Below are 16,704 nucleotides of genomic sequence, written 5' to 3'. Positions count from 1 at the left end.
ACGTCAGTCGGTCGGGGGATTTAAAATAGGAGATTTCTATGTACCACAGCGGCATTATTGTCAAACCGGGATATTCGAACATCTGACCGCCTGTCGCCGCTCCCGGAATATTTTTGATGTCGACATGTTTTCCGGGGGCGATTTTTCCACAGTTTACACCCAGTCCCGTAGCAGATGCGACAGAAAACTTTACTCGCGATCCGGAATAAAAGAAAACGCGGAGTATTGTGTTACTTTGTGGAAGTTATTAGTGGCGGGAAAGTTTCTGCGGTCGAAACTTTTTCATTGAATTTAAGGGGCGAAAGGGAAGAGGGAGCAGATAGGTTTGCGACGGAAATAAGATCCGTTGTCGCAACTTTTGTATACGTCGACGCGATGTATTAGGTTGCCGTTGTTAACAACGAACGGAAATAACCATGGCGGTTGATTTAAGGATCGGGCTGCAAAAACGTATTTTTTGGGTGTGTAATATTTTGTAGAGTCGTTATTTTTTTATATATATTTAAAGGATCTATGTACATGTGGTTTTCCGTAACGATAAAAATCTCCAGTTTGTTGAATTCCGAAGCCAAATTTGACGAATCCCCCTTCATTTTTCTATATTCCAGAGAATTTTGAAAATGACACTTTTTGGTCACCGCTTCCTAATTAATAAGTCAACTTTTTTAGAAAACCGAAAATCACTCACTCTTCATAGAATTTATTGTGTTTATTTTAGTTTAGATTATTTAGTTTTATTGGATTTATTTTAGTTTTCGTTGCCATTTTACCAAATTTGAGGTTAATGTTTGAGGATTGAACAATTGGACTATCCGTCACTTCGACTTCCCTTTTCTGCATAGGTTTGTTTTGGTTTGGTTACTCCCAGAAAATGAAAACAGACTCCCGATAGGCCGAACATTTTTTTTTACTTTCAGTTGAAATTTGAAATGTATACATATGTAGCCAAATAATATCTGTCACTCGGTCGTTTGTTTTGTTAATATAAATAATTATTTGGAAAAATATTAAAATTTCGGTAAATCGCCTCTTTTTATTCAAGTAATTAAAATACCCATATATTCCTTAAAAAAGTATACGGAGCTAATGAATCACTATATTTCCACATCCAATGTGTCCGGCGCATTATGATTTTCAGGCAAATTTACACAAAAGACTTATCGGGAAGATTTCATTTTCCTTTTTTTATACGTCTACTCCTCTATGCTATGCTATATTTCTTTTGGTAAAGAGAGAATGGCACCTCTATTAAAGCACCCCCTGGTTAGTATATATTTTTAGTATAAATCTAATCATGTCTCATATTTCTTAAATAAGGAATAAGGAATAACTTTTAACTAATTCAATTTCATGAATGAAAATGAAAATTTCAGTTCCGTGACACATTCATTGAGGTAAAGTTATTCCAGTAAGCGTTGATTACATATCATAGAACACAATGGTAAAAAAGTGGATTCAACAACATATCCTTCTACCATTGTTTTGTATTGTACAGGATAGCCCGTTTAAGAGGGGCCTTATAACTTATCTCGAAACCTACAGGGGTTACAAAAAAAAAATTAAATACAAAAGTTGTTTCTATTAAAATGACCTTCATTATATATATATATATATATATATATATATATATATATATATATATATATATATATATATATATATATATATATATATATATATATATATATAATCAACTTTTTAAACTATTTTCCAAGTATTATTTTCCCGAAAATAATGCTTTTCTTTAGGCAATGATCAAATTTAAAATATTTCCTCAAAATATGCGGTATGCTAGGCGAGACTCCCTGTATGTTATTGGATTTCCGAATAGCCACTTTAATAGAAATTTCAATTATGTAATTATAATATGATCTTTGACTTACCGTTTTGGCTTAATTGGAGTATAAGATTAAAAACTGGGTATAAGATTTAAATTATTAAGATATGAAACAGGGAATTAGCTCCTTACCAACTTGTTCACAACCGTTTTAGGGCATTGCTAAGAAGTCATATTAAGAACGGAATATCAAGCGTGCATGTTACTTAAAAGTAAAATTCATTAAATTAGTTTCAATATGCTCTCCGATTTGAAGACTACAAGTAGTATATGCTATTTTTAAATAATATATGTCATTTGAAACGTAATTCGTTTCATTGAAATAGCCGCGCGAACTCGTTGCTGCACTTCCAAAACTGTTGACGGTTTATCTTTGTAAACCATATCTTTCAATGTGCCCCACAGAAAAAAAGTCCTCCTCCTCGCTGGCCAGGAGTTGTATTTAATTTTTTCTGTAACCCCCGTAGGTTTCGAGATAAGGTATAGGCCGCTCTTAAACGGACCACCCTGTATTTTACAATGCCTTGTTTTCTCTATGGGAATTGTGTTAAAATATGTCACTTAAAATATGTGATAATACGCTGTTTTGCAGAAGATATAGCTAAGGCAGTAGAAGAGATACTACTCTGGCAGTTGGAATTATAATTAATAATTTTCAGTTGCATTAGTAGTAAATTAGTATTAGTAAAAAGTAAATATTGTTTTTTTACGAATACATCACTTTGCCGACGCAGGGTGCAGGGTCTGTTATAAACTGGTTAGGTGCATTTGTGAGGAATCCTTTGGCCTGTCTTGGTAAAAGCATGTCTTTCCATCTTTTCCGGGATTTACTTTACAGATAACCACGACAGTGTCAGTTTATTCCGACAAGATAGCACTTGTTGAATGCCTTATGACAATCCAAAACAAATTTTTATTTAATTAATATTATTTTTTTCTTTTAAGATAGTTTTCTTAATCAAATTAGTGGTTAACCATTGGAGCAACAATTTATGACGAACAGCAGCAGCAGCAACCTAGCCAACGTTTCTGCCTGTGTGCGTTTGAATTGACGTTATTGTATGAGTGTGTATTGCCAAAATTATTTTATAGCTCTGAGGAAGTCAATGTGGGCGAAACAAGTTTAATAACATCTGAGACCTTGACTTGTGGGACTGGTTGAATTCCTAATTTCAAGCTGTGCTAATAAAATTATATTAATTGTGGTTTTAACTTAACTTTAACTAAAAATTGTTATTTACACAATTGACAGTCAGGTTTACAAACATTAGATTTAATTAATTTTTAAAACTTCTTACCTCTCAATCTCAGGGTCGTGAAAAAGAAACGCATTAATTAATTAAATTCGTAATTTAATAGTGAAGTAAGACAATGCCTAGGCTAGCTCATTAACAATCAAGAAAAATTAATAAAGTAGAAAAACATACTAAATCAAAGCCAAGTTGGAAGGCGGTGAAGGGCACCTCGGTCAGTCCCGGAAGGTGGTAGGTAGGCGCCACGTGATTCAAAAAAGGTAAACTTATCAACCCGAGGTTCCAACCCGTAAAGGAAATAAACAAGTGAATCACGAACAATAATTTATTTCCTCCAACCTGGTGGTAGGTGTGAGTGTCAAATCTCACCTTCAAGTTTTGGCGGTGCAAAAGAATGTAAGAGCCTATAATTTAAGATTATAAGTTCCGCAAACCGTTCTTGAAGAGAACAGGCCACTTAAGCTACCCAAACCCCAAGCTGTCCCGAACGTTACACAGCTGTCTGTCACTATCCCGGGAACAAAGCCATGATGGAATGGTGGCTCAGTGGAACAGCCGCAGGTGGGCAGTCCCAGATAACCCAGCAAAGTCCCTCCGGAAAGCCGGCTGCTCGATAGGGGAAACTCCACAACTAAACATGTACCCAAGAGACAGCATACACTGCAAGACACCAAGTCTGGTTTGGTATTCCGGTGAAAGAAGAAACCACGTGGAAGGTTTGCGGAAAACGCAGCAACAATACGTACAATACTCGATTCGAGGGTTTTCTGGAAATGTGTGGCAATGACAATTCTTTTCAAAATCCCTCGTTGAGGAAGATTCCCATTCAAAACTCCAAATAGATCCAAAAGTATGGGAAATCATAAATTAGTGACCAATTTACATATCCCCCTCTTATTGGGGTAGCACTACCGGCTCAAAAAGAAATCGGTCATACAAAAGAAAACCTGCCACAACCCCAAGCTTCAAAAGCTAGCGTACAAAATGCCGGACGATTCAGACAACCAGTTTTATTAAAAGGCTAAACGGGCACAAAAAAATTAGAGGGAAAACGCCACTCTTGCCAACCTAGTCGACGGTACGCCGCCAGTAGAAAGAACAACCGAACTATATCTGTGGTGATGGCCGTATGGCCCGTGCCAAAGAATCGAGGTTGCGTCAACCAGATCGAACTACCCGGACGCTATCTATGGTGGCGACCGGACGGCCAGTCGCAAAAAATCAAGGAAGAATAGGTTAAGAAACAAAACAATGTTTACTAAGCTCGCCGAGGAATACCGAAGCAATGAAAAGGAAATGTGGTCCCTAGTCTCATAGGGTGACAGATGGTAATGGTTATGACTCCTTCTAATGCGCAACTAATACTCTGTTTTTTGCATTAGTATCTCTCAGTAAACCGGTGTCACTTAAGAGAAAACCAAGCGAACAAGGGGCCACGCACACAGCCGTTGCAGCATAAAATATTTATGGTTCGGCAACACAATCGGCCGGGGAGTACAAGTCCGAAACTAAAGGAACCGAGTCTACAAAAGAACGTGTGTTCAAATCGCAAAATCGATATGAACCTAATAAACAAGAATTTTAATTGTTAAGAAGCACTCGCCAAACAGCAAAAGGTGAAGTAAATGGACAGTACAATTAATTCTACAAGGTACTAACAAAATAAACCCGTTACTTCGCAAATGTGCCAGCACTTGTACTTTAAAAATGCTAAATTTTACCATTGAAATATGAAACCGTCACAAACGATACCAAAATTCATCCGCTCACTTTTTACATTCGCAGTAGTTTAGCATGTCACCGCTCAAAAAACTTATTTGGCCTTTTTATGCGAAATGTGTAATCAAATTGAGTATCTTAGTCGGAAATATACAGGATACCTCGTCCCTAGTATGATGAAGATATAGCTAACCAAATAGGAGAAAATCTGAACTTTTAGTTCTTATTTATTTTGATAAATGGATTTTCATCAAGTAAAAGCCACCTCAGTTCAACAGCTAAAGCTGTAAACTGTCAATGTACTTTCAACTCATGTGGTGTTTTTTACTTGAAAAATCTTCTTCCACTTCGTATTAACATTTGAAGTAGACCCTTTCTCGGCTAATTCAAAGTTCGGCTGACAAAGCGGCGAAACATATTAAATTCTGAAAATTGTCTAGCGAACATTCCTTCTGATATAAACGACCGAATATTGTTGAGGCGGTTATTATCCGGAAATTTAATATCCCGAAAAATTTTGGGTCTCTCGATAATCTCGCAGGCAGTTTCACTCTCGGAAATATGGAACACTAATTTCTCAGGGGCATAAGATTTCGAAAGTTTTTATGAAATACTCAGCAAAAATTTCTGATCTAGAAAAATTACTTTTCGCAACAAAAAATTATTATTAAATTATATTTTTGGATGGAACAGTCTTACTTAAATTTATCTTGATGTTATAAAAGATCAAATCCCAAAATTTGGAGGTTTTTCAATTTTATTGTAGTGGAATTGGAAAAATGAGTTTGAACTTGCACTTTAGATGTGACTTATCTGCAGGTATGTCTACCGGGAAGTTTCTGAATTGTCTCCAAAAGGGCCAGGTATTTATCTCCGAGAATTTCTAAAGAAAATCGCATAAGTACTATTGATATTGATTTGATTTTCAAATTCCATTTAAATGAAAAACGAATCCTGCTCAAAAAAATGAATTCGAAAACTGAAATTAAGAATCGAATAATAGTACGAAAGTACTCACACTTATTGTAAAAGGAATCAAATAAAAACTATGTACGATAAGATATTTTATTTGTTAATTAATAATGAAATTTTTTATTTTTTTTAAAAATGCAAAAATATATTCAAAAATTTTAATAACTAATAACGAAATTATGTCTGCGGAAGCATAAGAGGAAATTTGCAGACCTGACGCAAAATGGCCGAATCCGTGAGAAGGTGCCTCCTCAAGGTGTCCCGTCTCTAGTGGCTGAATAACTGTGCACACACAAAAATTGTAAAATTTAAGGTCATTCTCTGGCTAGCTCCACCACAGCTCTATGATTATAATTTTCCCGCAGCCAGTTTCGGAAATTGTTCAATTATGTTGAATTGTTGCCGTCGTTCATTCCTTATATAGGTACTTTCGCAGGGAGAAAAATTAAAGGAGACATAGGATAAAGTTGATAGAACCCAAATCTTTTCCAAATCTTGATGGACGGCTTAGAGAACATAATAGTGAATTAGATCCGACAGATCGTAATAGAGCGCCCGTTACTGAAAAAGGATTTATTTCCTTAACAAACCACCACTCTTAGAATCTCTTGCCGATTGCCCGAAAGAGGATTATCACAATTAGAGGCAGATGGTTAATCGCTTAAAGTCGGATGAACCGGGTCCCGAAGACGTAGATTTCCTTTTATTTATAACCGTCCGCTGGCGCATGACGGCTGAAAGTTTTTTTTTAGAAAGCTATACTTTAAGAAAAATAATTGGATTGGCTCTATACACCCTCCTCAAACCGATCCATTTGATACATCATAATATTTAAGCGCCTTTAAAATTTCAACGCGTTCATTCGACGCGAAATCCCTATTGTCCGGTTTGACTTCGAAATCCACTCGACAATCAGGCGGGCTTCTAGTGAACGATCTGCAGCAGTTCGTTCCGGCATATGATTGATGTAGTATACAAGGATAAAAAGAACGTAATCTATAAGTTCCCTTTTAACCCTAGATGCGACAACTATTGCGGTTGAGCAAAATTTGAATTATAAAATCAGTACTGACGTTAACTCCATTACATAATATTCAAAACGTGTTTAAGGAATTAAGCAAACAATTTACAAAAATAGCTATTCAGCATCAACAAGAATAGTATTTTGTATCATAAACGAGAGAAATACATCATTATTTGAATATGGGAATTTTGACAAAACAGGCAAGCTTTGTAATGCGATTTATGACCCTTTCTCTTACAATTGCAACTATTGTAAAACATCCAAGAAAATATTCTCCTTTAAAGATTGTGTGGTCGTAATCACCAGTATGTTCTCATTACAATTTGTATCTTTATTGTGATTCTGTTTTGAAAAAAATTAACAATAATGGTTATGGCTACTCAACCAATTTTGCTAATAATAACCGTTTCTTGGTTCTTCAGTTTTTGCCCATATAAATTGTTAAATGATCAAGGTAATGCTAACCTTATTGTTACTTAGTAACCACATGTGTAGTTTCGTTTATTTACCACCAGTATTGATAGTTCCGTTGTATTGGAGTAATCGGATGTTTTCGGGGATATTACCCAATGACGGTTTTCAAAATTATACTCAAAAACTAACGGTCGTAGAAGAATATATATACAAATTTTAAATAAATAAATATAATAAATATTAAATGTTAATACTTCAGTGATAAAATTGAATGATATTCTTAACCTAAAAGTAGTTTGAAAAGTCCTCCTGGACACCAATGAGTTCAGAAATTACTCAATTAAAAAATTTTTAGAGTCAAATGCAGTCCGATTTTAACAACATAGTAAGAATAAAAATAAATATAATAGTAATATAAGACTGGTTGTGCTCCGATCCATTACAAATATATAGACATTCGTTTTTATGAAATCGTCAACAATACTATATATCTTTTTTAACTGTAATTCTAATAGTCCAAATATATAAAATAACATGTTACTTATCCAATATTTCAAGAAAACAAATAGTCGTGAGTCTGTAACATTGCATTTGCATGTTATTGCCATCATATGACAAGAAACTAGCAATGTTTAAGTCTCATTTCATGTATGAATATGTATTCTATTCATTTGTTACATTATTTTAAAACTATGTTGTACTATGCGCATTTCTAAGATTGCAGGAAATGGTATCCGACAAATGTTTTAGGAGGCAATCTTAGTGTCATGCGAAAAAATGTTTTAATATAAACTCTTACGTTAATACTGTTCAAGTTGCTCATTATGGATTTTTATAATTTAATATGCCCCTTTAATTAGAGAACGCATATTTATAATTATTCGCAACATTTACAATAATACAAGTTTCATTCAGGCATTATTTGGCATGTACGGTGTGTAATTTGTAGTTAATTTGGTTGGTTGGTGGTTGGTAGTTAATTTTTATTTGTGAGCTTTCTAGATGATTTGATGATGCCATTTTAGACGAAACATGTCACCCGCTTTTTAAATTAAATAATTTTTTTATCTATAAGACATTTTAGACCACAAGTTTACAGAAACTTTTTGCCTTAAAATACTCGAGAAACTTATTAAATAAGACTGACAGAAAGCTATTTTAAATAAGCTAATGCATTAAAATATTGGAATAATGTTTTGATTAAAATGCATCATGTTCTAATCTCTGAAGATGTGACCTAATCAAGTTGTCCGTAACGAAGTTGTATGTCAATAATCAGATGAATATGACGTTAGTGGCACATCCCAATCGGTTAAAAGCTTGGAACAATGCCAACTTCGACGAGTAGGTAATCAAATAGACGCCTGTCTACGTCCACGTCTGGGTCATTCAGGCCTGTTGTAATTTGAAAATTCATTCAAAAAGAAAGCACTCTTCTTCTACCGCAAATTGGGTCGCAGTTTAAAATATTCGCGTATAAACTGAGCTAGGTAAATAACGAAAATTGAGCGCGGCCGAAAAAAACAAAACAAATTTATTTCTCCCTGGGTATTGTAATATATCTTGAAACGTAAAGCCACGGACCCAGTCCCAAAGTAAGCACTTTTGTCAGATATTGCACGCGGAAAAGAAAAACGACACGACCTTTATTGCGTTATTTACGTACCGTGAAATAACAACACACTAGTTCCACTACAGGACGATAAATTACGAGATTGCGTCATATACCGAATAGTCTGGAAAAATCTGAATTTAAAACAAATTAAGGTGACAACAAAGTGTGGAGAAAATGAAGTTATTTGCCATTACTGTCCAGGGTAATGAATGCTCCAAAAAGCAATCCATAGCACTATTTTCAGTTTAATAATGCATATTTTTGACAGATTAATGTCAATATCTAATCTAACGAACTTTGAACACATTTGAACTATTTTTTTATAGTCTATCTGAGGTGGACTCACTATCCCCTAGAAGAGCCCTGTACTCTCGAGGAAGTACTGTACCTCTTTCTTTGAGAGGAACCAGCCTATTACTTGAAATAAAATATTACAGTGCAAATATCACGCCAACGGTGTCTTTTATCGAAAGTAGTTTAACTTGTTTAGTTACTCAAATTATTGGTTTTGATCTTAACGACCGTTGCAATTTGCGTATCATTAAAAGTGGTTAAAGCTGTTTGCACCATATAGCACCAATTTTATTTTAAACAGTGATTTCCGCAGGCTAAAATCGTTTTCCCAGAATGGGATGTAGGAACATTTTGATAATGCCCTAAAAATTCCTCATCTTATTGACGATGCGCCAGCGATCATATTGGTTGTTGAATGTCACAAGGTCATTTGCTATTTTAAATCTCCCTTATGAATATGTTGAATGGATCTTCTCAAAAATAAAATTAATAAGTGCGCCTGTTATCGGCATAGTGGCCTCTGTATCTGCAGTAGCTATATGGTTTACATCAATAGGATCGGCCGTTAATTTCTGGTCCTATTGATAAACAAACCACATAAGAACAATCGAAGAAAGAATTAAAACATTGAATGATTGCTAAGCATTTTACGATTCTTTACAGACCTCCAACAAAAATCGGCCTCACTTATTGGAACGGTCGTTGAGATCAAAACAAACTGAACTTTAAAAATGTGAATTAATTTAGGTATTTTAAAGAAAAGCAAAAACATGTTAGTACTAAAACCATAATCGAACCCGCGACCTGCGACACAGCTGGAAACGCTCGATTGGCTTGGCGTAGTCTTTAATGAAACGAACATTTAAAGTGAATTCCATAATTCCACTGGCTTTTACCGCTTGGCATAGCGTCTTATATGAAGCAGTCTAGAATAATCTGAATTAAAAAAATATATGGTCGTGACGGAGCGTGTGGAAAATGAAGCTATAAGCGAAAAAACAAATTTCGATGACATACAGGGGGTTATTTAAGTATGTGACTTAACATTAAGGAATGGTTCGTTTGTTCAGTTTCAGACAAAAAGTTCACATACGTGGTTCAGCAACACCTCCAATTTAATGTTAAAGTTTCAAATTTTGTAAATAATATTTCAAGCAATTTCAATTTTTCCATACTTTTAATTGCCAAAAATTACAAAATTAATTGACAATGAATCAAATTATTCAATTCCTAAATTTGGTCATAGGTTTTGTGTGGTATTTTCTCTTAATGGAGGTGAACATTTGGTTATCGGCTGCACGTGAAAATAATGAAAAACCAATGTTTTCTTGAGCTTTACACAACAATACCTTGTCCTACAAGAAACCGTTAGTTAGAATTTCGCATGTCGAAAAACCACCTTCTAGATATTAATATTAATATATAAAAATATCAATTATTAGTATTAATGTTAATATAATAATAATATTAATACTATTACGATTTGTATCCTATGAAGTAGAATAAACACACGTTTTGTGTTGGTAGACACAACTTTTAGCATTTGCATTCTTGTCATTTGATTAGAATATTACATGTCTTTGCTTATAATGACCAATGATCATCTATTATTATAAATAAAACAAACTTGGCAAATTTTTATTCAGAAGTTGCTATAAAACGAATTTTAAATTTTGATATTTTTGGTTAAACCTTATTCATAACTACAACAATTTTCATAAATAATAATCTTAAAACATTGTTAAATTTCAGCTAATTTTCAAGTATTTCCAGGGCAAATATTGTACATTTTCTATCGCGTAAAGTTTTAATTAATCATTTCTGTTTCAGGTACGTCCGTCTGCGGGAGCGAAACGTGTAGTCGGTCTACCAATCAAATAGTGAGTTTTTAATTAAATCAGCCTGAATCGTCCCCACCTTTGAGTTTTAGCATTTGAAAGTTTTCAGTGAACGAGTTAACGGCGTTTCAACGCAAATCCCTGCATCGCAGAGTTGTAAAATGCTGCCAACTTTTAACTGTTTGTTAAGTTTTTGAGTACTCGTCCGGAATTATTAATAGCATAGATCAAGTGTCTGTTTAAATAAATTCTAAATTTATTTTGAAAACATATAATTGTATTCCAAAAACATTATAACGTCAGGAATATTCAGTTTTAGTTTCTTTTTGTCTGTTTTTGTAAATTAGGTCGCGGTCCATTGAGACCTGCGCTTTTTGGGACAATGCAATTCTGACATCATTAACAATATCACGACAGGTAACTTTTCTCATCTGTTTTTGAATGGGCCGACAATTTTTCATTGTTGAATCTAAAGGAAGAACTTTCCTAATTTTTACTTAGTTACAACATTACAACATTTTGTAGATGCCCTTAAAGACACTTAAGAACTAAGTCCTTCAGACAAAATTTGTTAGCTTCGAAGTAGAAGGTTTGCACATCAATGCCCCTTTGAGATAATCGTTAGACATTGTAAGGCAACGATGGAGCTGTCTGCTGCAATTAAAATTAAAATATTACGGAAATATTAATGCCATAAAAACACAGTTTCTGTATGTTTTTGTAATTTCGCAATTTTCCATAAAACTGACAGTATGAACATAAAAAACAATAAATTGCATACCTGCCATTTCTGCATTAGTGTAATTCACTATTATTGAATTAGAACTCTTATTATTGAACAATTAAATTATTATATAATAAATTGTTGATTCAATTAGTCGTATTTTGTATTCAAACTAACTAAGCAATGTCAATTAAAGCCGTAATAAGAAACACCCTAAAAAGTGGCAGCAGCAGGGTACATTTTGTTCTTTCTCTTGCAGGAGACAAACTTTTTAAATAAAACATGAAATAAAAAAAAATTGTCATTGCATAAGTTTTTCCTTAAATTTAGTTATGAAGAATGATAGGGGTAGGCTAATTGAACTACTCATTAAAAAAAATATATACAGATGGTGTGATTTTGTAATAGTAATATTTCCGTAATATTTCATCGTTCTATCTATTTGCCCTTTTAAAATAAAAAATAAAAATCTTATTCTTTCTAAAAATTTGTAACGCATTATATCCCAAATGGTTAGCTTTTAACCCAATTTTTATTTAACAAACTACCATTTATTTTAAAAAAGGATTCACCCTCTTTAGTTTTTCCCATTTGTTTTGAATCAATCTGCATACTACTTATAATTAAAACTAATACGAATCCTCTCACGCTAATTATGTCATGCAATAGAAAATTGATTTTAGTACTACGTATCGGAGGTTGATTTTATCATTTCGTCAAATTCCTATCTAATTATTACAAATTACAAATTTTACAACAAATTTTTTTACACGTTGGTCTTCATTCAATTTACAATTTACAATTGTTGTTTCCTAAAAGTTCAAAAAGCCTTCGAACGTATGCATATAGAACCATGAAACCATATACCCAATTTGCATAAACATCCAAATTGATCAATAGTTATCTAGAGATCAAAAAAAATGAAAATAATATTTAAGATAACATAATAAAAAATAAAATAATTACAATAATGCAATTATTGTGTTGTATGTTTTTTGTTCCTATTAAAATAATAATATCGTTTCTAAATCGTCACAATATTTTGCAATACTTATCTAAAAACTAAATTTTTGTTGTATATTTACTTCCAAACATGATCACCTAGTTCATTATTTGGAAATTTATCCCCTTTGTGAATCTAAGAGTGATTAAATCGCAACAGAACTTCTTACTTCTTTTGGCGATTTTTTAGAAATCATTTTGGATTTCAATTAATAACCTTGTCTCTTTTATTTTAATTAATTAACTTTTATGATTTTTGTTTGTATTATTGAGCTCATTGTTTTTCACCTATTATTTAATATAAAATTTATACCGAATAATTTAATAAGTAAGTTATTGCTTATAAAATATTTAGATAAGGATTAGATATTTTGAAATTATAAAACAAACGACCGAAAAACAATGTTTGTCACTTTTCCAACGAGAAATATTTTAAGTTCATTCCCCCGAATAAGCAAACATTTGAGTTAATCCGTTTATATTATTCAACCCACGTCAACATTAAATCCAGTTCTACCTTTACGCTGAATTTGAATTAGTTTTGCTCCCCTCCGGAATAATAAAATAAAAATGCGGCAAACGCAAACGTACATTGGAAAAGTGTGATTTGTGTTTTCCCTATTGAAAGATTTATGTCTGCAATTTGAATTGTTAATGATTAAACAGAATAGAGAGAGACAAAAAATCTTAACATTAGCTAAATGCTTATACTATATAAATTCTTTTTGTTCAAAATTTATTTTCTGGTATAGAGTTTTAATTTATTTTTAATTTCGACTACAAGATCAATTATCAATCAATTATCGAGTTATCGAGATTTTATCTTCCTCTTAACTTATATCGTTCTGGGCCTCCCCAATCACCATCTTTAGAATCGTCGTTATGGCCTCGTTTAAATTTTCTGGTCGTAGATTATCGTTCGTCATTCTGACGTGACCATATTAAATAAATTTCTGGCTTTCAATTTTATCTACGATCTTCCCATCACGTTTCCGATCCATATGTTCTCTCCAGAGAGCACAAAGTGCTGGTGTGGGAAACGTTATTGTTTGTTTTTTTGATTTGGTCGCTTCACACGTCTTGATTAACTTAGCTCTACATTATTCCTTATAATTAAATCATTTTTAAGTCATCTCCAATCTTGAATTTATTGAGATTTATTTCAAAGCATTCTAATTCTTGTTTCAGATTTCTTAATATCTTTTGCTGTAACTGCGAAGGATTACATGATCTACCAAAGATAGTATGTAGAGACGTAGAGAAGTATAACTGGCTCCTTTGTTGATGAACTTAGAAGTATGAATGTAATAACATTTAATGACAAGCACATTTAAAGAACATATAAATAAATATGCCATTCAGAAAATAAAAAAAAACTGATAACCTATATTTTGTCAGCACATATTTTATATTTCATAATTTGTATTTGTTCTTTTTGTTCATTGTTTTTTTTTGCAGAGTGAAAATTTGTAAGATCCTTTCTGGCTCAATATCATTATTGATTGTTTGTGATTTTCATAAATATGCTTAGACGAATACGTATGATTGTCTAATAATAATATTTCATTCAGAGCTTTGTGTCTAGCCAACTTGACTTAAAACATCGGTGAATTGAATGAACGAATGAACGGATCAATGAAAATATTATTCATAGCCTTTCAAAACTCTCCAATTACTTGAAAATTATATTATAATAATTGGACGAACCTGACAACAATTTTAGTATGACATAAACATCAAACATATGTTTCTCCTCAACTATAATTTCAGTGTTCACGTGTTTGGCTTTACTGGGTTTAGTCAAAAAATAAAATACCAGTTTCAAAACTTTTGAAATGGACGAATAACTAACTACTCGAATAAGGGGAATACTATAATTTTTGCGAGTTTGGTCTTTCAGACGAATATAATTCCACTTCCAAATCCTCTGCTAATCCGATTAGAAGCAAGTCACGTCACAATTTGCATATTGGACAATAAGAAGAAGACAAAGTTTATATGCGGCATGGCCGATCGCAATACGAATTTCAATTCCTCGAAAGGAAATTGGTACTCGGAAACTGGGGTAGTTTCAGGAATAACAACAGATTAAATAATATCTACTTAGTTGGAGCAACCTTCTAAATTAATTCTGTAAGATATTAGGGGAAATGTATTTAAAGAATTAAATTACTACTAGTAAAACCATTTTTTATAATATTCGTTAATAACTAGCATAAAACTTTGAACAACATATGTTTTGCTGCAACTGCTCACTTAACTGCGTTTGTTTATCCAATCTTTTATATATTATCCAGTTGTTTACAGCATTGAAATTAAGTAGTTTTCCAAAATAATAATTTTTTAAAAATAAGTGACTTATGAAAGACTTTTAACCTAACATTTTGTACCTAAAACATAAATTAATTAATTAAATAAATTATTTCTTTATTGCTATAAATGTTATAGTATATTATGCAAAAAGTTTTATGAACGGCTCTTAGTTTAGGCGCAGTGGACTGAGTGTTTAGTAAACGAATATCTGAAAAAGATGTGTTACTATACATTTGCTACCACCGAATACATTCACCAAGTGTGGCATGACCATCAGAACTGACAAACAAACAAAGTCCGAAAGTCGAAATTACGAAAACAGCGAGAAAATTTTCTGTTTTTCAAGTCCTGTAAGAGGTTGATTTATGAAAATCGCAAGCAAATTTTTTAAATCATTTTGATGCTTTTTGAGAATTTGTGATTTTTTGTATTGATGAAATTTTATAAAGTTTACTTCCATTTTTACATTGTTAGCAACTCTGCTGTTGATGTAGAAAACCAATTATGATATTAGTCGTACAGTAGTGACTATACAGAACTCTCAAAACAGTTTGTTACGTTACACTGACCAGTTTATATGTTCCAATGAAATTGTACAATTTCTTCTTCATTGCAGATCATTGCAGGCATTTTTAATTACTGCTAAACGGTGTGCCAAGTTGTGATTTTTTTATTTAATTTACTCGTAGAGAACGACAAGTTGTAATATTACAGAAAATATTTCATATTCTGTACGTAACTACCATGTAGACATTGCAGTAAAATTTTTAATTCGCGTCAATACACTTTTTCATGAAAACAATTAAAAAAGCGGATTAACGTTTCAAATTAAAAATTGTCTGCGAGTGACATCTGTCCGGTCATCCGTGAACAGTTCGAAGTTCGTGTTGTTTTTTGATTGTTTCACCGGCGAAATTTCATTATGGATGCTCAAAGCAAACACGTTAAATTGCCGTTGAAATTTTAATGTAACCACTTTTTAACAGACGAAACTTCAATTGATTGATGGTGTTCGAGGACGAGATTGGTGGTTTCCTAGGGAAAATTAATTTTTACCATTCCGAAGTTATTGTATTCTCTGTTATCGCTCATCAAACTTATACTTTTCCGATTTTTAACAAGATGTTTCAGTCTGTTCTCAAATTTGAACACAAAACGAAATTTTGTCTTTTTTTATTTGTCTTGTAAATTTGCAATTGCAAACAATTTCTACGGTATTCTCTTTAATAAGACAATTTTTGGATTTTCTTATGGACATTCGATTTACAACAGTTATGGGGGCTGTACACACATACAGGCAAGTTCGCGCGCAAGTGTGTCCAGGTAAGTCCGCGAGCAAGTATGAAACGAATTTCGGCCACACACTATTCAGGTAAACCTCGAGGTTGGTGGGGCCTACTGCTGTGCGAAAAATGAAGTTGGCCTTCGCACTTGCTCTAAAAATCAGACACAATCTGATTCGCTTCGAGCCGCGCTTGGAACTGAACGCGCCTTGAGTTTTGACCCATACACATTCGCACTTACTCGCGTGTCTCGACCTGTACAGGCAAGTGTTAAGACTGATGAAATTTTATAAATTTTACTTCCATTTTTACATTGTTAGCAACTCTGCTCTCGATGTACAAAACCAATTATGATGTTAGTCGTACAGTAGTGACTAGACAGAACTCTCCAAACAGTTTGTGACGTCACACTGACC

At 33.1% G+C, this 16,704-nt stretch overlaps 1 protein-coding gene across 5 annotated transcripts in view; it reads left to right on the top strand.

Annotated features, from left to right (window-relative positions):
• LOC132702990 (complexin) overlaps positions 1 to 16,704 on the top strand; it is a 444,845-nt gene that overhangs the window by 143,850 nt on the left and 284,291 nt on the right. For 2 of the 5 annotated variants that reach the window (XM_060671968.1, XM_060671971.1), the window contains exon 3: positions 10,959 to 11,008. The exons of the other annotated variants lie outside the window; for them this stretch is intronic. The gene's annotated coding sequence lies outside the window, so the exon portion shown is untranslated. The remainder of the gene's footprint in view (positions 1 to 10,958; positions 11,009 to 16,704) is intronic. 5 annotated transcript variants of the gene reach the window in all.

Source organism: Cylas formicarius, unplaced genomic scaffold (assembly GCF_029955315.1).
Source record: "Cylas formicarius isolate icCylForm1 unplaced genomic scaffold, icCylForm1.1 PGA_scaffold_6__28_contigs__length_40554024, whole genome shotgun sequence".
Classification (NCBI taxonomy): domain Eukaryota; kingdom Metazoa; phylum Arthropoda; class Insecta; order Coleoptera; family Brentidae; genus Cylas; species Cylas formicarius.
This window is presented reverse-complemented; position numbering and strand designations above follow the sequence as displayed.